This window comes from Macaca thibetana, chromosome 11 (assembly GCF_024542745.1).
Source record: "Macaca thibetana thibetana isolate TM-01 chromosome 11, ASM2454274v1, whole genome shotgun sequence".
In the NCBI taxonomy this organism is placed as follows: Eukaryota; Metazoa; Chordata; class Mammalia; order Primates; family Cercopithecidae; genus Macaca; species Macaca thibetana.
In genome coordinates this window covers 49,249,974-49,272,478 of record NC_065588.1, presented here as the reverse complement: position 1 = coordinate 49,272,478, position 22,505 = coordinate 49,249,974, and positions in this window count along the sequence as shown.

Sequence of the window (22,505 nt, the reverse complement as noted above, 5' to 3'; positions counted from 1 at the left end):
AACTCTGACTCAAAATGAATAAATAAATAAATAATAAAATAAAAGTAATGTGTTCCACATGCACGGAGCCTGAGAGGACAGGCAGGCACTCCTAGGACCACCACAGCAGTGACCCAGCCCTGGTGGCCAGTGCCCCTTCCCTCTTTACTAGGACTTTTATCCTGACCATTCCTTTCCCTGTCCCCTCTTGTAAGGCTGTGTGGATTTGAAGCCTGTCCCCAGGGGACTGCATCCTCCAGGACGCTCTCCCCAGCCTCTGCGTGAGAAGGATGGAGGTAGGGAGGCTTTCATGCTGCCTGCCCCCTGATGCTGAATGACCATCTCTACTGAATGAAGTGTTGGGGGGAACCCCTAGGTGTCGGGCCTTCAAGATCGTCAGCTCCAGCAGCTCGTTTTTCTGGCAGGTCCTGGTATGACACGTTTGGCTCTGTTCTTTGCTCTGGAGTGGACCTGTTGATTCTTATCTGGCTGTCAGCTGAGGGGGAAGGGGAGGACAAACAGTAGGGTAGGCCTGGGAGAGAAGGGACTCTGGCAGAGCCTGGCCAGTGGACCTGCCAGGTGGGAGGCACAGCACAGATAAAGAGCCTGACCCTGGATTGTTCCTGATCTGTCACCTAATGGTGGGGAGAGCCCCACAGTGCTCAATGGGAGCCAGCCAGGGGATGGGTCAGGGTGGAAGCTGGCCAGGGAGGGCCAGGGCCTACTGATGGCTGGGAGGCAAACGGGATGCAAAATAACGTACAAATGAATACCCACTGGTTTTGCATACAAGGCTTCTGGGAGGTAAGAGGTTCCAGTCAGAGGGGTCTCTCTTGCTTTCACCTTTACATTCCCCCACTGAATTCCAGAATTGTCAAGTTGTGCAGAATTTTATAATAAAGTATGTGGATTCAACAAGCAACATACTACCTTTTACTGTTATTGCTAAGATTTAAGTCAGACAGCCCGGGTACTTTGCTAGCTGTGTAACCTTGGGGAAATCACCTAACTCTGAACTTCAGTTTCTTCACTTGTACAAGGAAAATAGTAAGACCTGTCCAGTCTATTTCCTCGGGTGGCAGTGGATGTAAATGTAAATTATCACTCACTCATTCATCAAACAAATACTAATTATTTGTATTGGAGCCTTCCTTCAAAGTAAGGAAGGCTTCAGTACATCCAGGAGGGCAGATAGAGGGGTCAATTTAATTAGAAAGACGGGCTCAAGGGGTTTGAAGTCTATCTCTCTGAGTCACTTAAAAACCCTGGGGCACTTTGAGTTCTACCAGCAATCAAACCAGATTCTAGAATTTTTTTCCAAGCTCATTCCCAGGTCCTTGTTTGATCCCTGCCCCACCCCAACTGCTAGGAAGCTTCTGGGACCTGTGGAGGTGCAGTGTGGGGGCTGGAGAGGGAGAGCTGCCAGCTAGACCTTATCTCTCCTACTGATGTCGATGGCCGCATTCCTGACTTCTTGCAGCATGGGGCAAATACCGACCTCGGGCTTCCAGCACCAGCCTGCCCCTTCCCATCACTTCCAGATTCCTCTGTGGCTCAGGGCTTTTTCACTTTGTCACAGAGTCTCTCAGAGACCTGGGGTGAAAGTCTCGGCCCCCAGATTCCCAGCACTACTAGGGTTCTGGGGTGGGGGTGGGAAGCAAGGTGGAAAGCAGGATGGTGTGATTGTGAGGACAGTCCCGGGAGAGGGTGAGAAGCTCCCAGAACAGACACGAAGAGTAATGAGCCTCGACGGGGGAATCCGGAAGGAGGGGAAATGGTTCTCCACCCACCATCAGTCCTGCATTCCTTCGTCGAGCAGAAGGGGAGTGGGAACCTGCGAGGCAGGTTTAATTTCAGACTAGACTCAGAGATGACCTGATAGGGGTGGGTCAGCTCTTTCTGCCCCCTCCACATTCTCCCACAAAGGGCTAGAGCTGATGGCTCTGGGGAAACTAGGTGGTGGGGAGATGAGAGGATTAGGGAGGATTGGAAGGCCTGCAGTCCTTCCGCCTTTGCTTTAACATTTAAGCTGGAAATGCCTTGCTCAGCCTGGAGGAGGGAGGTGTTTGGAACAGCAACCGAGGTGTAAGGATGGGGTCTATACACAAAATAGGGAGAGACCGATTCCCATCCTCTTCTTCAAAGACTGAGGGTGACTCCACTGTGTTGGAGACAATGAGAAGGCCCTGTGGTGGGGTGGGCTGGAGGGAGGAGGGGATCGCCTCGGAGGCTCCCCTGGGCTCCCTTCAGCTACTGTCAGTGGAGGGTGCACCCATGCAGGGGGGCCTCCCACAGGAGAAATCCCAGGACTGCTGAGTTAGGGGCAGAGATGTTGAGACAGGGAGATCTGGGGTGGAAGTCAAAGGAAAAGGAATCTGGGGCAGAATGGGAATCCTTGTGCCCAGCCCTACATCTGGCATATAGGTGGAGCTCTGTAAATACTTTAGGTTTAAGTAATTAATAAACACGGGGTGCTAGGAGAGGTCAGTGGGGGTCATCAGAATGTGCAGTCAGGTAACCTGCAGAGAGACAGGAGGTAGGGGCAAGGGTACAGGCTTCAGAGGCAGCTGTGGGGCAGGCGGAAGATGCGGGTGGCAGCTGGGTGCAGGACCCAGTCTGATATCAAGACTTCTGGAATTTCAGCACCCTATTTGGAGTCCCTGGCACTGCCTGTGGAGGTGGGGAGAGATTCTCAGGGCTTGGGCCAGGCCCTCTCCCCCAGGGGTGGGACAGTCGAGGAATGCTCTGACACTTAGTATCATTGCTTCGAACCCAACCGATTATTCTCCAACGATAAAGGAAGAGGAACGGTCAGCTCTGAGAAGCATGTGGCTGCCCAGGAACCTCCAGGCACTGAAGCTCAGAGAAGTCGGGGAACCTGGCCCTTCTAGGAGCCCCTCAGCTCCCTGGCCCAGCTCCCACCAGGAATGACCTTGCCTGTGCTTATGTCTTTTGCCCCTTCTGACCCTGGTGCTGTTGGCTTCTCCCCAGGTGCAACCCCAGTATCCCAATGCCATACCCCTCAGCCTATCACTTCACTCAAATCCACCCAGAGATTAGGGGAGGGCAAAGGGATGAACAGGGCATTTGGTGTCAAAAGACCTAGATTCGGCCAGGTGGCTCATGCCTGTAATCCCAGCACTTTGGGAGGTTGAGGTGGGAGAATTGCTTAAGCCAGGAATTTGAGACCAGCCTGGGCAGTATAACGAGACCCTGTCTCTATGAAATAATGAAATATTTCAATATTTCATAATATTCCCCCCTTCTGGCTTAGTGATCTTCAGCAGCCTTTACTAGCCTGGTCTCTCCTCAGATGTAGAATGATAATAAGAGTAACATCCACTTCGAGAGTTTTCATGAGAACCAAATGAGATCACATGCCTGGAAGAGCTTTGGCAGCTGAGAAGCCAACTGACCTCCCCTCCTTCTGCTATGCCCCATTTTTTCCTTTTCTTCCCAGCCCCCTTGTTCTTTTGCCCTCACTACTTTCCATCCTTCTGCTCTCTGCTCACCACTATTTTTTTCCATCTAACCTGTGCTCAAGGCAGGGTGGCTAAGACTGAGTCTTTGAAAAGGGGGCTGAAATGGAAGAGCAGAGTGGCCAAGAACCTATCTCCAGATCATCCAGTCAACCGGCCCTGTTTCGGTCAGCCTCTTTCCTGGCCTAGGCTGGGCAGGTTCGCCAGCAGTGTTTAGGGAACTATCCTGCGAGCAGCTAGGAGAGCAGGGCTGGAGCTTGGGAGAGGCATGGGGCAGGAGGTATGGATGCCAGGGTCACAGCTAACCTGCGGGGCCTTTAAACAAATTGCAGAGAGGCAGCCTCCTCCTTGTCTCCTGGCAGGGTGTACCTGTGCACTGAACACTGCACGGCCACATGCAGTGGGCTCACCTGGAGCATCCCCCTCAAGGATTTGGGTGGAACCCAGTTGCGGGTGAGGTGGCCTAAGGAAAAGGATCAGGGGAAAGAAGGAGCAGAGTCAGCACAGAGGGACTTGAGGCAAGAAGAAGAGGAAGAGACAGAGGGAGAAGAGGAGAAAGAGGAGAAGGCCTAGATCTCTAAGCTTCCAGGAAGATACCAGGAGAGAGGGTGTTATGAAAGCCAAGAAGAATGAGGTTCAAGGAAGGGCAGTCCACAGGCCAGGTGCACAAAGGGATCAAGGAGGCTGAGGACAAAAAGAGCACTTTCAGTAGAGTGATGGAGCCAGGGGTGTGGACCAAGAGGGAGGAGTGAGAGGACCAAGTGGAGGCAAAATACAGACTTTTCTTTCAAGCAGTCTATCAGCAAAGGACAGGAGAAATCAGGAGGCCATGCTGTTGTTAAGTCGCAGAGTTGATGGAAGGTTGCCTTAGGATGAGACAGTTTAGTAAGGCTGATCAACAATTAAACCAGCAATAGCACTAAAGTGTGGTTGGTGCTATGCCTGGGTGAGTCCAGCGAACAATGGAAGCCGAAAGCAGTAAACACTAATCTTGCTTGAGATTCTGAGGGAGTGGAGTGACATTTAAGCTGCAACCTGAAAAGTGATATCCTAGTAGGTGGCAGAACTGGGATGTATTGTATGCAACCTCTGTAGGCTCCTGCCTCTCCAATCAGAAGCGTGGGGCAGAGGCAGGAGGACACCGTGGCACATGAGGTGAACTCTGTGGTCTAACCATGAGGCATAAGAGGGTGAGTCAGTGGTCTTGAGATCCCAACAGTAGTTACACAACATGGCTTCATGATGAGATCAGCCATACAAGAAACACTGTGTATCCTGGGGGTGGGAGAGAAAAAATGGTGGGCTTCACTGAGGGATGAGAAGGCAGGAGTGGTAGAAGCTCAGGGACAAAGAAGTCTAGCCTTAAAACATGGCTGAAAGGGCTGGGCCTTGGGTGGGGAAGCAAAGGCAAACAGAAGAGTTTAGTGGAAAAGGAAGAAGCCCAGAACTGATGTGGCACGGCAGTTGGAAGCTGCAGAGAAAACACAGGATCGTGAGATGGGGAAGGTGAGAGGGGGTATCAGAATCTGGGGTCAGAGCAGCTGGTGATGTCATTTCAGGGTGCTGAAGGCACTGAAAATCATGGGGTTAAGAATATTGGGGTAAAGAGAGGATGGAGAAACAAAATTTTGGAGTTGGACAGATCTCAGTTTGAATCCCAGCTTTGCTTGTTTCCTTGCTAGGTGACCTTGGTCAAGTTGGGTGCCCAAGTCAGCGGGCTTCTCTGATCTCCAGCTTCCTTATCGGTTTGTTGCAGAGATTAAGAGTGTATGATAGGGCCTGGGGCGGAGCAGGTGCTTGTTAAGTGTGCTCCCTGCCTCCTCCTCCTGGAAGAATCATAAACATGGAGGTTTAAGGCTGTCGGTTTAGTTAATTTCCACCAACAGTGACCTGGGAATACAAAGGTAAATAAAACTAGACAATAATAATCAAGGAGATTATTATTAGAGGGAACAGATCATTGGGCAAACAAAATACAGTGTGAGGCTGGGTGCGGTGGCTCAAGCCTGTAATCCCACCACTTTGGGAGGCCGAGACGGGCGGATCACGAGGTCAGGAGATGGAGACCATCCTGGCTGACACGGTGAAACCCCGTCTCTACTAAAAAAAATACAAAAAACTAGCCGGGCGTGGTGGCGGGTGCCTGTAGTCCCAGCTACTTGGGAGGCTGAGGCAGGAGAATGGGGTAAACCCGGGAGGCGGAGCTTGCAGTGAGCTGAGATCCGGCCACTGCACTCCAGCCTGGGCGACAGAGCGAGACTCCGTCTCAAAAAACAAAACAAAACAAAACCAAAATACAGTGTGATTGATGCTATGAAAACTCCAGAGGACTGTCAGAGAAAGGAAGAATTCATTAATTCATTAATGCTTTGTAAGGCACCTAATGCCAGCATGGTCTAGGATCTGAGAATACAGCACAGAAAAGCCACAAGGTTACTGCTTTCCTGGAGCTTGCGTTCTACTGGGGACTGGGGTCATGGAGGGACTGGGGTCATGGAGAACCTCATGGAGGTCAAATGAATGCTCAGACAGGGCGTCAAAAAATGAGTAAAAGCCCGGGCACGGTGACTCACACCTGTAATCCCAGCATTTTGGGAGGCTGAGGCAGGCGGATCACCTGAGGTTGGGAGTTTGAGACCAGCCTGACCAACATGGAGAAACCCTGTCTCCACTAAAAATACAAAAATTAGCCGGGCGTGGTGGCGCATGCCTGTAATTCCAGCTACTCCAGAGGCTGAGGAAGGAGAATCGCTTGAACCTGGGAGATGGAGGTTGCGGTGGGCTGAGATCACGCCATTGCACTCCAGCCTGGGCAACAAGAGCAAAACACTGTCTCAAAAAAAAAAGCAAAAACTTGCTAGGTAAGGTTTTCCAAATAGAACACTTGGCACCGTGGCTTTTTATAGCATCCACCAGAATTCTCTCCTCTGAGATTCAAAACCATATCTCCTGCTGGTCAATATGCTGGATATTATCCCTAATTGGAGGTTTCAAGGAAACCTTACGCTTTTCACATATGAGGCTGAGCCTATGATCTTCCCGCATCTGTGGGTTTTCTTGTTTTAAAATATTTAGATTTATAGATGGGCGTGGTGGCACATGCCTGTAATACCAACTACTCAGTAGGCTGAGGCAGGAGAATCGCTTGAACCCAGGAGGCGGAGGTTGTGGTAAGCCAAGATTGCGCCATTGCACTCCAGCCTAGGCAACAACAGTGAAACTCCATCTCAAAAAAAAAAAAAAAAATTTAGATTTATTGATGCACAATTTGCCTACAGTAACATTCACCCTTTTTAGGTATATAGTTTGATGGGTGTTGACAAATGGATGCAACTGTGGAACTGCCACCATAATCAAAATACATAATTTTTATCCCCTCAAAAAGTTTCAGGCCGGGCATGGTGGCTTACGCCTGTAATCCCAGCACTTTGGGAGGGTGAGGCGGGTAGATCACGAGTTCAGGAGTTCCAGACCAACCTGGCCAAGATGGTGAAACCCCGTCTCTACTAAAAATACAAAAAAATTAGTGGGGCGTGGTGGTGGGCACCTGTAGTCCCAGCTACTCAGGAGGCTGAGGCAAGAGAATTGCTTGAACCTGGGAGGTGGAGGTTGCAGTGAGCTGAGATGGCACAACTGCACTCCAGCCTGGGCCACAAAGTGAGACTTTGTTTTAAAAAAAAAAAAAGTTCCATTGTGTTCTTTTATAGTCAAGTTCATTGCTCACCCCTACACCTCCTCCCCGATACCCCCAGCTATGGTAACCACTGATCTGTTCTCTGTCCTTATAGCTTTTCCTTTTCCATAATGTTGTATAAAATACACTACACAATGTGTAGTTTTTTGTGTAGCTTTTTTCTTTTCTTTTCTTTTCTTTTGAGACTGAGTCTTGTTCTGTTGCCCAGGCTGGAGTGCAGTGGCATGATCTCGGTTCACTGCAACCTCCACTTCCCAGGTTCAAGTGATTCTCCTGCCTTAGCCTCCCGAGCGGCTGGGACTACAAGCATAAGATACTATGTCTGGCTAATTTTTTGTATTTTTAGTAGAGACGGGATTTCACCATGTTGGCCAGGCTGGTGTTAAACACCTGAGCTTGGTAATCCATCCACCTCGGCCTCCCAAAGTGCTGGGATTACAGGCATGACCCACCACACCTGGCCCAGTGTGTAGCTTTTTGTCTTTGATTTCTTTTACTTAACATGATGCTTTCGTGATTCCTCTATGTTGTTGCAGGGTATTAGTATTTTTCCTTCCTTTTAATGGCAGCATAATATTCCATTGCATAGAGTTACCATAATTTGTTTATCCATTCACCAGTAGATGAATATTTATTTTGTTCTTAGTTTTTTCTTTTCTTTTCTTTCTTTCTTTTTTTTTTTTTTTTGGTAGAGATGAGGGTCTCAATATGGCTGGTCTTAAATTCCCGGCCTGAACTCCTGACCCCAAGTGATCCTCCCACCTTGGTCTTCCAAAGTGCTGGGATTACAGGCATGAGCCATAGTGCTCAGCTCCAGTTTTCAGCAATTATGAATAAAGCTGTTTATCTTTGTGTGGATATATGTTTTCTTCCTTTTTTTCTTTTTTCTTTTTTTTTTTTTTGAGAGGGAGTCTCCCTCTGTCAATCAGGCTGGAGTTCCATGGCCTGATTTTGGCTCACTGCAACCTCTGCCTCCAGGGTTCAAGTGATTCTCACGCATCAGCCTCCCAAGTAGCTAGAACTGAGCCACCATGCCTTGCTAATTTTTGTATTTTTTAGTAGAGATGGGGTTTTGCCATGTTAGCCAGGCTGGTCTCAAACTCCTGGGCTCAAGCCATCTGCCTGCCTCAGCCTCCCAAAGCGCTGGGATTGGAGGGGTGATCTTGGCTCACTGCACCCTCCGCCTCCCAGGTTCCAGTGATTCTCCTGTCTCAGCCTCCCAAGTAGCTGGGACTACAGGCATGTGCCACCATACCCGGCTGATTTTTCTGTTTTTAGTAGAGACAGTTTCACCATGTTGGCCAGGCTGGTTTCGAACTCCTGACCTCAAGTGATCTGCCTGCCTCAGTCTCCCAAAGTGCTGGGAGTACAGGCATGAACCACCACGCCTGGCCAAGTTTATTCTTCTAAGAAACTGCCAAAGTAGCTGTACCATTTTGCACCCCCTCAGTAACATGATGCTGTATATCCTCACCAACACTCTATATTTTCTGTCCTTTTTTATTTTTATTTTTTATTTTACTTTTTTTTAGAGACAGGGTCTTGCTCTGTCACCCAGGTTGGAGTATAGTGGTTCTGTCATAGCTTACTATAGCCTGGAACTCCTGCGACCAAGTGATACTCCTGCCTCATCCTCCTCAGGAGCTAGGACTACAGGCCCATACCACTACACCTGGCTGGTTTTAAAACTTCTTTTGTAGGCCAGGCGTGGTGGTTCAAGCCTGTAATCCCAGCACTTTGGGAGGCCGAGGTGGGAGGATCACGAGGTCAGGAGATTGAGACCATCCTGGTTAACACTGTGAAACACCATCTCTACTAAAAATTAAAAAAATTAACCAGGCATGGTGGTGGGCACCTGTAGTCCCAGCTACTCGGGAGGCTGACACAGGAGAATGGCATGAACCTGGGAGGCAGAGTTTGCAGTGATCCGAGATCGTGCCACTGCACTCCAGCCTGGGCAACAGAGCAAGACTCCGTCTCAAAAAAAAAAAAATTCTTTTGTAGAGAGGGGAATCTTCCTTTGTTACCGAGGCTTGTCTCGAACTATTGGGCTCAAGTGATCCTTCTGCCTCGGCCCCCAAAAATGCTGGGATTACATGCCTGAGCCACTGTGCTTGGCCTGTTATTAAAAAGAAAAAAAAAAAAACACTTGTAATCCCAGCACTTTGGAGGCGAGGCAGGCGGCTCACTTGAGGCCAGGATGTGGCAACACAGTCCCAGCTCACAAAAATACAAAAAAATGGCCGGGCGCGGTGGCTCAATCCCAGCACTTTGGGAGGCCGAGGGGCGGATCACGGGTCGGAGATCGAGACCATCCTGGCTACTTGAGGCCAGGAAACTTCAACACCCAGTCTAGGCAACGTACCCGGGAGCAAAATCCCCACTGCACTCCAGCCTGGGTGGCAAAACTCCGTCTCAAAAAAAAAAAAAAAAAAAAAAATACAAAAAAATTAGCATGGTGGTACATGCCTGTGATCCCAGCTACTCAGGAGGCCAAGGCACGAGAATCACTTGAACTCAGGAGGCAGAGGTTGCACTGAGCTGAGATCACGGCCCTGTACTCCAGCCTGGGCGACAGAGCAAGACCTTGTCAAAAAAAAAAAAAAAAAAAAAAAATATATATATATATATATATATACACACACACACACACACACACACACCACTTTCTAGTGGGTGTGTAATGGTATCCTGTGGTTTTAACGTGTATTTTCCTAATGACTAATGATCCTGGGCATCTTTTCATGTGCTTATTTACCATCTGTATCTTTTTATGTTTTGCAACTTTTATTATTTATTTATTTATTTTGAGATGGAGTTTTGCTCTTTTTGCCCAGGCTGGAGTGCAATGGCATGATCTCAGCTCACTGCAGCCTCTGCGTCCTGGGCTTAAGCAATTCTCTTGCCTCGGTCTCCCGAGTAGCTGGGACTACAGGTGTGTGCCACCATGCCTGGCTACTTTTTTTTGTATTTTCAGTAGAGACGGGATTTCTCCATGTTGGCCAGGCTGGTCTCAAACTCCTGACCTCAGGTGATCCACTTGCCTTGGCTTCCCAAAGTGCTGGGATTACAGGCATGAACCACCATGACTGGCCTGTTTTCTCCTTCTCCTTCTCCTTCTCCTTCTCCTTCTCCTTTTGAGACAGTTTCACTGCCTCACCCAGGCTGGAGTACAGTGGCGGGATCTTGGCTCACTGCAACCTCTGCCTCCCGGATTCAAGTGATTCTTGAGCCTCAGCCTCCAGAGTAGTTGGGATTATAGGCACATGCCACCATACCTGGCTAATTTTTGTATATTTTGTAGAGACAGGGTTTTGCCATGTTTCCCAGGCTGGTCTCAAACTCCTGAGCTCAAGCAATACTCCTGCCTCAGCCTCCCAAAGTGCTGGGATTACAGGCGTGAGCCACTGCACCCTGCCCCATCTGTATCTCTCTTTTTTTTTTTCTTTTAGAGACTGAGTCTCTGTCTGTCACCCAGGCTGGAGTGTGCAGTGGCACAGTTTCAGCTCACTGCAACCTCCGCCTCCCGAGTTCTAGCAATTCTCCTGCCTCAGCCTCCCGAGTTCTAGCAATTCTCCTGCCTCAGCCTCCCGAGTAGCTGGGATTACAGGTGCACGCCACCACGCCAGGCTAATTTTTTGTATTTTAGTAGAAACAGGGTTTCACCGTGTTGCCCAGGTTGGTCTCAAACTCCTGAGCTCAGGCAATTCACCAGCCTCAGCCTCCCAAAGTGCTAGGATTATAGGTGTGAGCCACTACGCCCAGCCTGTATCTCTTTTTTGATGAAATACGTGTTCAGATCTTTTGCCCATTTAAAAAATTTGGTTATCTCTTTTTTATTATTGAATGTTGAGAGTTTTGAAAATATGCCTAGATTCAAGTTCTTCCTCATGAAATTTGCAACTATTTTCTCCCAGTCTGTGGTTATCTTTTCATTCTCTTAATGTCTTTTGAAGAGAAGTTAACAGTGGCAAAGCCCAGTTTATCAAGTTTTTATTTTGTGGATTATGCTTTGATGCTGTATTTAATAAATTTAGCAGCCGGGTGCAGTGCCTCATGCCTGTAATCCGAGCACTTTGGGAGGCCGAGGCGGACGGATCATCTGAGGTTGGGAGTTCAAGACCAGCCTAATCAACATGGAGAAACCCCATCTCTACTAAAAATACAGAAAAAATTAGCCAGACATGGTGGCTCATGCTTGTAATCCCAGCTACTCAGGAGGCTGAGGCAGGAGAATCGCTTGAACCCGGGAGGCAGAGGTTGCAGTGAGCAGAGATTGTGCCATTGCACTCCAGCCTGGGCAACAAGAGCAAAACTCCGTAACAACAACAACAACAACAACAACAAGAAATCTAGCTCCGCAACATAGTGAGACCCCTTTTCCACAAAACATAAAATAATAGCCTGGTGTGATAGTATGCACATGTAGTCTCAGCTTCAAAAGTGCTGGGATTAAAGGCATGGGGGACTGAGGCAGTGGGATTACTTGAGCCCAGAAGATCAAGGTTGCAATGAGCTATGATCACAAGAAATCTTTGCCTATCTCAAGGTCACAAAGATTTTCTGTTTTTACCTAGAATTTTTTTTTTTTTTTTTTTTTTTTTTTAAGATGGAATCTTGCTCTATCTCCCAGGCTGGAGTGCAGTGGCGTGATCTCAGCTCGCCACAATCTTCGCCTCCCGGGTTCAAGCCATTCTCCTGCCTTAGCCTCCCAAGTAGCTGGGATTACAAGTGTGTGCCACCACACCTGGCTAATTTTTGTATTTTGAGTGGAGACGAGGTTTCACCATGTTCACCCAGCTGGTCTTGAACTCCTGACCTCGTGATCTACCTGCCTCGGCCTCCCAAAGTGCTGGGATTACAGGCATGAACCACCGCGTCCAGCCTTATCTAGAATGTTTATGGTTTTCAGTTTCACATTTTGGCCTATGATTCATTTGAGTTAATGTGTTTTGCAAATATTTTTGACCAGTATGTGGCTTATCTTTGTATTTTCTTAACAATGTTGTTAGAAGAGACGAAGTTTTAATTTTGATAAAATTCCTGATGGGCTGGGCTTGGTGGTTCACACCCGTAATTCCAGCTGTTGGGAGGCAGAAGAAGGAGGATTGCTTGAGGCCAGGAGTTGAAGGTTACATGGAGCTATGATCACACCACTGTACCCTAGCCTGGGTGATAGAACAAGAATGTGTCTCTAAAAAAAAAAAAAAATTTCATTATGAAATTTTTTGTATGGTTTGCATTTTTTGTGTCCTATTTCAGAAACCTTCGCCTAACTCAAGGTCACGAAGGGTTTTCTTTTCCCTCCCTCCGTCCCTCCCTCCCTGCCTTCCTTCCTTCCTTCCTTCCTTTGACAGAGTCTCGCTCTGTGTGCCCAGGCTGGAGTGCAATGGGACGATCTCGACTCATTGCAACCTATGCCTCCCGGGTTCGAGTGTTCTCCTGCCTCAGTCACCCGAGTAGCTGGGATTACAGGCACCTGCCCCCTGCCCCCAGCTAATTTTTTGTATTTTTAGTGGAGACAGGATTTTGCCCTGTTGGCCAGGCTGGTCTCGAACTCCTGACCTCAGGTGATCCGCCTGCCTTGGCTTCCCAAAGTGCTGCAATTACAGGCGTGAGCCACCACGCCCGACCTGTACCTATCTATCTTTATGCTGTATACTTCACTGTCTTGATTACTGCAGCTTTATGGCAAGTCTTGAAACCAGATAATGGGAGTTCTCCAACTTTATTCTTTTCATTTTTCTTTTGGTTTATTATTATTTTTGAGACAGAATCTGGCTCTGTCACCAGATTGGAGTTCAATGGTTTGATCTCGTCTCACTCCAACCTCTGCCTACTGGGTTCAAGCGATTTTCCTGCCTCAACCTTCCGAGTATCTGGGACTACAGGTGTGTGCCACCACCCTGGCTATTTTTTGTATTTTTTAGTAGAGACGGGGTTTCACTATATTGGCCAGGCTGGTTTTGAACTCAGACACCAAGTGATCCACCCACCTCACCCCACCAAAGTGCTAGGATTAGAGGCGTAAGCCACTGTGCCATGCATATTCTTCTTCTTCTTTTTCTTGAGATGAAGTCTTACTCTGTCACCCAGGCTGGAGTGCAGTGGCACACTCTCGGCTCACTGCAACCTCCACCTTCTGGGTTCGAGCAATTCTCCTGCCTCAGCCTCCTGACTGGCTGGGACTACAGACGCATGTCACCATGCCTGGCTAATTTTTGTATTTTGAACAAAGACCGGGTTTCACCATACTGGCCAGGCTGGTCTTGAACTCCTGACCTTGTGATCCACCCACCTCGGCCTCCCAGAGTGCTGAGATTACAGCCGTGAGCCACCGTTCCCGGTTATTCTTTTTAAAAATTGTTTTGAAGCTGGGTGCGGTGGCTCAGGCCTAAAATCCTGGCACTTTGGGAGGCTGAGATGGGTGAATCACCTGAGGTCATGAGTTTGTAGACCAGCCTGGCCAACATGGTAAAACTCCGTCTCTCCTAAAAATACAAACATCAGCTGGGCATGGTCGCGGGCACCTGTAATCCCAGTTACTCAGGAGGTTGAGGCAAGAGAATCGCTTGAACCCGGGAGGGGGGTTTGCAGTGAGCTGAGACTGTGCCATTGAGTTTCAGCCTGGGCAACAAGAGCAGAACTTCGTCTCAAAAAAATAAAAAATAAAATAAAAAAATAAATTGTTTTGGTTATTCTAGGCCCTTTGCTTTTTTGTACACATTATTAGGATCAATTTGTTACTTTCTATATAAAAACCTAGATTTATTGGGATGGCATTAAGCTTGCAGATCAATTCCAAGATCATCTTAACAACATTGAGTCTTCCAATCCATGAACTTAATATATCTCTCCATTCATATACATCTTTAATTTCTCTCATTAATGTTTTGTACTTTTCAGCATACAAATCTTGCACATATTTTGTTAGTTTGATTAGAAGATATTTTATGTTTTAAATCTGATTGTAAATAATATTGCTTTTTCAGTTTGAATTTCCAATTGCTCATTGCTAGTATATAGAAATGTAATTTTGTGAGGCCAGTGTGGTGGCTCACGCCTGTAAAGCCAGCACTCTGGGAGGCTGAGGTGGGCGAATTGCCTAAGGTCAGGAATTCGAGACCAGTCTGGCCAACATGGTGCAACCCTGTCTCTACTAAAAATACAAAAAAATTAGCTTGGTGTGGTGGTGGGTGCCTGTCATCCCAGCTACTTGGGAGGCTGAGGCAGGAGAATTGCTTGAACCTGGGAGGCAGAGGTTGCAGTGAGCTGAGATTGTACTACTGCACTCCAGCCTGGGTGACAGGGCAAGACTCTGTCTTTAAACAAAAACAAAACCAAAAAACACACACAAAATGTAATTTTGTGTATTGATCACTTATCATTTATCCTGCAATCTTGCTAAATTCTCTTATTAGTTCTAGTGGCTTTTTAGTAGGTAGGTTCTTCAGGATTTTTGTTGTTGTTGTTGTTGTTATAGACACAGCCTCACTCTGCTGCCCAGGCTGGAGTGCAGTGGTGATCATAGCTCACTGAAGCCTTGAACTCCTGGGCACAAGTTCTCCTCCTGCCTTAGCCTCCCAAGTAGCTGGGAGTACAGGTGTGCATACTGCCCATGGCTGGGATTTTCTAAACAGATAGTCATTTTATCTGTGAATAAAAATAGTTTTATTTCTTCTTTTCCCATCTGTATGCCTTTTATTTCTTTTTCCTGACTTATTGCACTGGCTAGCACGTTCAGTACAATGTTGAATAAAAGTGATGAGAACATACCTACAGGGAAGAGGCCAGAAAGAAAAAAACAAATACAAAGAAGTGGGGAGAGCACTATAAAGACACATGCACAGGTATGTTTATTGCGGCGCTATTCACAATAGCAAAGACTTGGAACCAACCCAAGTGTCCATCAATGACAGACGGGATTAAGAAAATGTGGCACATATGCACCATGGAATACTATGCAGCCATAAAAAAGGATGAATTCATGTCCTTTGTAGGGACATGGATGCAGCTGGAAACCATCATTCTCAGCAAACTTTCGCAAGAACAGAAAATCAAACACCGCATGTTCTCACTCATAGGTGGGAATTGAACAATGAGATCACTTGGACACGGGAAGGGGAACATCGCGCACCGGGGCCTATTGTGGGGTTGGGGGAGAGGGGGAGGGATAGCATTAGGAGATATACCTAATGTAAATGACGAGTTAATGGGTATAGCACACCAACATGGCACACTTATACATATGTAACAAACCTGCACATTGTGCACATGTACCGTAGAACTTAAAGTACAAAAAAAAAAAAAAAAAAAAAAAAAAGTGGGGAGAGCAAATGTCTTTGCTTTGTTCCTGATCTTGTGGAGAAAGTGGTCATTCTTTCACTATTAAGAATGATTTGCTGGGCGTGATGGCTCACACCTGTAATCCCAGCACTTTGGGAGGCCGAGGAGGGTGGATCACGAGATCAGGAGTTCAACACCAGCCTAGCCGAGATGGTAACACCCTGTCTCTACTAGAAATACAATTAGCTGGGTGCGGTTGCAGGTGCCTGTAATCCCAGCTACATGGGAGGCTGAGGCAGGCACTTGAACCCAGGGGGTGCAGGTTGCAGTGAGCCGAGATCGCGCCACTGCACTCTAGCCTGGGTGAGAGAGTGAGACTCCATCTCAAAAAAAAAAAAAAAAATTATTTACCAGGTGCAGTAGCTCAAGCCTATAATCCCAACAATTTGGGAAGCAGAGGCGGGCAGATTGCTTGAGTCTAGGAGGAGTTCAAGAGCAGCCTGGGCAACATGGCAAAACCCTGTCTCTACAAAAAATAAAAATATGGCCAAGCGCGGTGGTTCATACCTGTAATCCCAGCACTTTGGGAGGCCGAGGCAGGTGGATCACTTGAGGTCAGGAGTTTGCGACCAGCCTGGCCAACATGGTGAAACCCAATCTCTACTAAAATTACAAAAATTAGCTGGACATAGTGGCAGGTGCCTGTAATCCCAGCTACTTGGGAGGCTGATGCAGGAGAATTGCTTGAAAATGGAAGGTAGAGTTTGCTGTGAACCGAGATCATGTCACTGCACTCCAGCCTGGGCAACAAGAGTGGAACGTCATCTCAAATATATATATGCAATATATGGGGAGCCAGTGAGTAGTGGAAAAAGGAAGAGGTGGGAGATGAAGTGGGAAAGGTTAATGAAGACCAGGTCAAGAAGAGCCTCGTAGACCTTGAAGAGTTTGCACTGCCTTGCTTTTCAACTTTGTTTTGTACCAGCTATGATTGGGAACATGTCATGAATGCAGGTGCCCAATATCATCCCAGACCTGCAGAATAATACTCTCTGGGATTGGGACTGGATCTCTATAACAAGTTCCCTAGGAAAGTACCAAAAACTGAGGAAAACTATTTTAGAATCTGGGGAGACACTGAAGCTTGAAGTGGGGAAGCATCATGATCAGAACTGCATTTTGACAACATTCTAGCCGGATGTCATGGAAAGATTTGAAAAGACAAGAGTGGAGATTACTGCAATCATCTAGCTTAGTAGTAATGATGGCTTAAACTAAGACAGAATCAGTGGAAATATACAGAAGAAAATAGATTCAAAGGAAATTTAGGGGCTGGGTGCAGAGGTTCCTGCCTGTAATGCCAGCACTTTGGGAGGCCAGCGTGGGAGGATTGCTTGAGCCCAGGAGCTCAAGACCAGCTTGGCAACATAGCAAGACTCTGTCTCTGCAAAAAATAAAAATATTAGCCAGGTGTGGTGGTGCATGCCTGTGGTCTCAGCTACTCAGGAGGCTGAGGTGGGAGGATCGCTTGAGCCCAGGAGGTCTAGGTTGCAGTGAGCTGTGATTGTGTCACTGCACTTCAGCCTGGGTGACAGAGTTAGACTTTGTCTCAAAAAGAGGAAAAAGAGAAAAAAAAAAGGGAAGTTTGGAAGACAGAATTGGTGGCCGGGAGTGGTGGCTCATGCCTGTAATGCCAGCACTTTGAGAGGCCGAGGTGGGCGGATAGCCTGAGGTCGGGAGTTTGAGACCAGCCTGACCAACGTGGAGAAACCTCATCTCTACTAAAAATACAAAATTAGCCGGGCGTGGTGGCGCATGCCTGTAATCCCAGCTACTCAGGAGGCTGAGGCAGGAGAATCGCTTGAACCTGGGAGGCAGAGGTTGTGGTGAGCCTCGATCGCGTCATTGCACTCCAGCCTGGGCAACAAGAGCGAAATTCCATCTCAAGAAAATAAATAAATAAATAAAGATGATAGAATTGGCAGGACTTTGTGTCTAATTGGATGTAAGGGGAAATAAGCAGCAATAATAATAACAATAATAACTAACACTGAGCATCTATGAGGCATCAGGCACCATTCTATGTGCTTTACATGTATCACATTATTTAACATAGAAATCCTGTGAGAGGGGTTCTAGTGCCATCCTCAGCATTTTTGCTGACTCCAGGCTTCTTGCTTTGGAGGCAGTGATGTCCACCAGAGAGGAATTATGAGAGGAAGTGAGGCCTGGAGGATGGCGTTGGATAACGACTTGAGTTTGGAACCTGTGAGTTTGAGGCTTGGGTGGGACATCCAGGCAGCAATTAGAAACATGGGTCTGTAGCTCCGAGGAGAGTCTGGAGGTATTGATCTGGGAGTCATCATCCCTGAGAGTGGATGGGAATTGGCCTGAAGAGGTGGAGGCAGGGAGGTGGGAATCCTAACACTGAAGAGCAAAGCTCTTAATCTGGCCTCTGTGGGTGGCTTTCACAAGTGCATGTGCCCCTTGAGCTGTACGGGAGATGCTTGCAATCTGTGATAGTGCATTAGAGTCTTAAAGGGGAGCATGGCCCACCAAGAAGATTAAGGATGACAGGTGTAAGTGGTGAGAAGATAAAAAGGATTCAAGGAAGAAGACTGGAAAGAAGTGGCCAGAGAGATAGCAAGAAATGCAGAAGGCAATGTCAGGAGGCCAAAGGAATTGTCTTTTAAGAAAGGGGGTCAGATGCGGTGGCTCATGCCTATAATCCCAGCACTTTGGGAGACTGAGGTGGGCGGATCACCTGAGGTCAGGAGTTCAAGACCAGCCTGGGCAACATGGTGAAACCCTGCCTCTACTAAAAATACAAAAAAATTAGCCAGGCGTGGTGGTGGGCACCTGTAATCCCAGCTACTCGGGAGGTTGAGGCAAGAGAATGGCTTGAGCCTGGGAGGCGGAGATTGTGCCACTGCACTCCAGCCTGGGCGACTGAGCGAGAATCTGTCAAAAAAAAAAAAAAAAAAAAGAAGGAAGAAAGAAAGAAAGAAAGAATGAATGAAAGAGAAAGAAAGAGGTAGTGGTCAGTGGTATCCACTATTCCAGGGAGGCAGAGAAGAAAAGGTTTGAAAAGAGTCCATCAGGCCGGGCGTGGTGGCTCACGCCTGTAATCCCAGCACTTTGGGAGGCCGAGGCGGGCGGATCACGAGGTCAGGAGATTGAGACCATCCTGGCGAACACGGTGAAACCCCGTGTCTACTAAAAATACAAAAAAATTAGCCAGGCGTGGTGGCAAGCTCCTGTAGTCCCAGCTGCTTGGGAGGCTGAGGCAGGAGAATGGCGTGAGCCCAGGAGGCGGAGCTTGCAGTGAGCTGAGATTGCGCCACTGCACTCCCGCCTGGGTGACAGAGTGAGACTCCGTCTCAAAAAAAAAAAAAAAAAAGAAAAAGAAAAGAGTCCATCAAATTTGGCTAGGAGTTGATCATTGGTTTAGCTATTTCCATGGATGGTGGCTAGGGTTGGGGATGTAGGAGGTGAAAATTGAGAATGAGTATGGTCTCCCCTCTTGGGAAGCTTGACTGTAGAGGCAAGGAGAGAAGGCTGTAGTGAGTGCAGGACACGGGTCAAGGATGATTCCCTTTCTATTTTTGTTTTTTGAGATGGAGTTTCACTCTTGTTGCACAGGCTGGAGTGCAATGGCACGATCTTGTCTCACTGCAACCTCCGCCTCCCAGGTTCAAGCGATTCTCTCGCTTCAGCCTCCCAGGTAACTGGGATTACAGCCACCATGCCCCACTAATTTTTTGTATTTTTAGTAGAGATGGGGTTTCACCATGTTAGCCAGGCTCGTCTCAAACTCCTGACGTCAGGTGATCCGCCCTCCTCGTACTCCCAAAATGCCGGGATTACAGGCGTGAGCCACTGCGCCCAGCCCCTCTCTTTCTTTTTTTAAAGGAGGAAGTGACATGAGCATGACTACAAGTAAAGAGGAATAAAATTCAGCCTAGGATGGGGGTGGGAGGATTATGGCAAGGGAGAGATACTATTTGATGAGACAAGGTTCTGTGTGTGAAGGGAGGGGTGTGTGGATCAGAGCACAGGTGGAGGCCTGGCCCTGGGCAGAGGAAGTGCTATCTCCACCTCCAAGGGGAGGTGAGGGTGGGAATGTACATGCATAATGGTAAGGGGCATTGTTAAGGATGGTGGTGGCAGCATTGGGGGCTCCTTGGGACACGAAGATTCTGGTGACTAGCAGAAGAGGAGGGATGGTGCCATCTGTGACTCCAGCCACATTGCTTTGGTCTCTCACACCAGCGGAGGAGACACACTTCTGCTCTGAAGCCTCTACTGTCTTTTCCTTAGCCTGAGACATCCTTCTTCAGGAAGCCTTCCCAGACTGACACCTCCAACCTACCCTCTTCCCAGCAGCAGACTCAGTTCTCCATGCCTTCTTTTCCGCGGCACAGAGGCCAAGAGCGCTCCCTGGTTTTGTTTTTGTTTTTGAGACGGAGTCTCGGTCTTGTTGCCCAGGCTGGAGTGCGACGGCGCAATCTTGGCTCACCGCAACCTGAGCCTCCCACCTCTCAGGTGATTCTCCTGCCTCAGCCTCCCAAGCAGCCGGATAACAGGTGCCGGCCACCAAGCCTGGCTAATTTTTGTATTTTTAGTAGAGACGGGTTTCACCATGTTGGCCAGGCTGATTTCGAACTCCTGACCTCAGGTGATCCACCCATCTCAGCCTCCCAAAGTGTTGGGATTACGGGCATGAACCACTGTGCCTGGCCGAGCGCTCCCTATTCTAGAGTCTGTCTCTGGTCGCAGTTGAGAAGACACATGGAGGGACTGGGAGAGGACAAGAATATGTGTATCTGTAAAGCAGGTAGCTTCCCCCTCAGGACTACCCCTCCCCAGATTTCAGGTTCCGCTCTGCCCACAAGGGGGTGCTCAGTCAGAGAAGTCCTGGCTGGCATGGTGTGGACAGTGGCCCAGTTGGCAGGCAGGCAGCAGGGCCCTCACGACTCCACCCCTGGCTAGGACCTTTGCTCCCAGCCCCGATGGCTCCGGCCTTGTTGCCATGGCCACCCCTTAGTTTGGGACAAACAGAGCTCTTCCTCCTCCTGTTCAGCCTCCTAACACCCAAGGATCTCCCTAGGGACAGGCAGGAATTCCAAGTGTCCAGACTCCCCACCCTTTCCCCCGGGGAGGCCTGAGGGTGGTGAGTCACTGAATCTGGGCCCCTCTTCGCCCTCTCACTGTTCTCTGGCTTGTCCTGCTGCTCCCTCGGGCCCACCTATTTCCTGCTGGAATTGGGGAGGGTTGGAGAGAAGGACTAGGACTCTCCTGGGTCTATCAAACCGAGTGGTGGTGAAGGGGAAGGGGTCTTCCTGTCCTGAATCTCCTCCCTGGGGTGTGTCCAGGCTGTGGACCCCCTTCTGAGGCTTAGCTCCCATCTCTGCTATCCATGAAACAATCACAGCTTCTTTCCTCCCTTGGTGGGAATCCTTGGGGTCCAGGGCAAAGGACAGAAGATAGGAGAAAAGCAATGTGAGAGAGAGGACTCATGGGGTAGAATTGAATCATTCATTCATTCATTCATTCATTCATTCATTCATTCATTCAGTGAATCAAACAAGTTCCTGTGCTGGGTGTGGAGGGAAGCAGAAACATGTATAAGACATGCCCCTACTTTTGAGGAAGGTGCCTTAATGCTGATGTGCAGGCCCTGGACTTAGGGTCCAGGACTCCGGTTTGGACCCTGACTACTACTTGCTGGGCACATTACTTCTCGGAGCCTTGGATTCGTCATCTGTAAATAACAATAAGAAGACTGAACTCCCAAGGTCCTTGTGAGGGTCAAATGAGATAAATATGGAAAATGCCTCATTAATAGTGGATGTTCAATGCATGCTAAATGACTGTGGATCAGGTTTGCAACCAGGGAGGGGAGTTCAGACATGCCCACAGCAAGTGTAATCCAGTCCAGGAGTGTAACAAAGCCCTGTTCTTGGGGTCTCTATAGGAGTGGCCACTTCTGGCAGAGGTGACTGGGGCAGACTTTGTGGGGAGGTGCCTGATGCATGATTTTCATTCAGCAAATGTTTGCGGAATGAATGGGGTGAACTGGAGCCAGGACCTGCAGGAAGGGTAAGGTTTCAACAGGTGCAGGTGACAAGGAGGTGCTTCAAGAGAGGAGGGCACAGTCCTGGGGTGGGGTGGGGAAGGCAGCTAGTGCCAGGTGGGGAAGGCTGAGCCTCAGCCACCAGATGAGGAATTTGACCTTTATTCTGAAGGCAACGGGAAGCTCTGAGCTGGGGAGTGACAGGATCAAAGCAATGTTTGTAGAAGATCAATCTGGCTGGGCATGGGACAGGACACCTGAGCGAGCAGGAGAGGTGGTAGGGGGCAGGGACACACCAGGCAGAGGGAGAGTGTGTATATGTCTAGGAGGCTCAGGACAGGCAATGATGTCACCCCCTTCCACTCTGCAGAGGGGGCCTCTCGCACCAGCCTGTCTCCAGGGCAGGTCTCACCAGCCTGCTAGGAGGGAGCTTGGCAGGGAGGTGGGGAATTTCTCAGGGACACAGAGAACATGAGAACACTGCCTCCTTTCTCCTCCTTCGTCCCCTACCCGCGGCCCAGCTCAGAGTACTGGGCCCGGAGGGGGAGAGAAAGGCAGCCCTGGAATGTGAACCTGGGTCCCTCTGTTGGCAGGTTCCACCTCCTGTCCTCTAAGATAGAGGGCTGGAAGAGACAAAGAAGCTGTTAGGCCCCATTAAGAACTGTGCATAACCCCTAAAACAGGAACAGAGGGATAATTGAGGTGATAGTATTACCCAGCCCTGGAGCCCAGCTTTCCTGAAAGGGGAAATTTCTGGCCTGGGGCTGGCTGGTAGGAATCTACCTTTGTGGAGATGAATCATCCTAAACTATCTCTTTGACCTCACCTCTGCCAAAGAGATCCCTTTTGCTCCAATCTCATTCCTGAATGTACCACACTTCAGGTCTCAATGGGGCAAGGCCAGGATGATGCAGGGGGATATCTGCAGGGGAGGAGGTGTTGAACAGGTTTCCGAAAATGGTGAGCATTTCAGACCTATATGATTCCATTC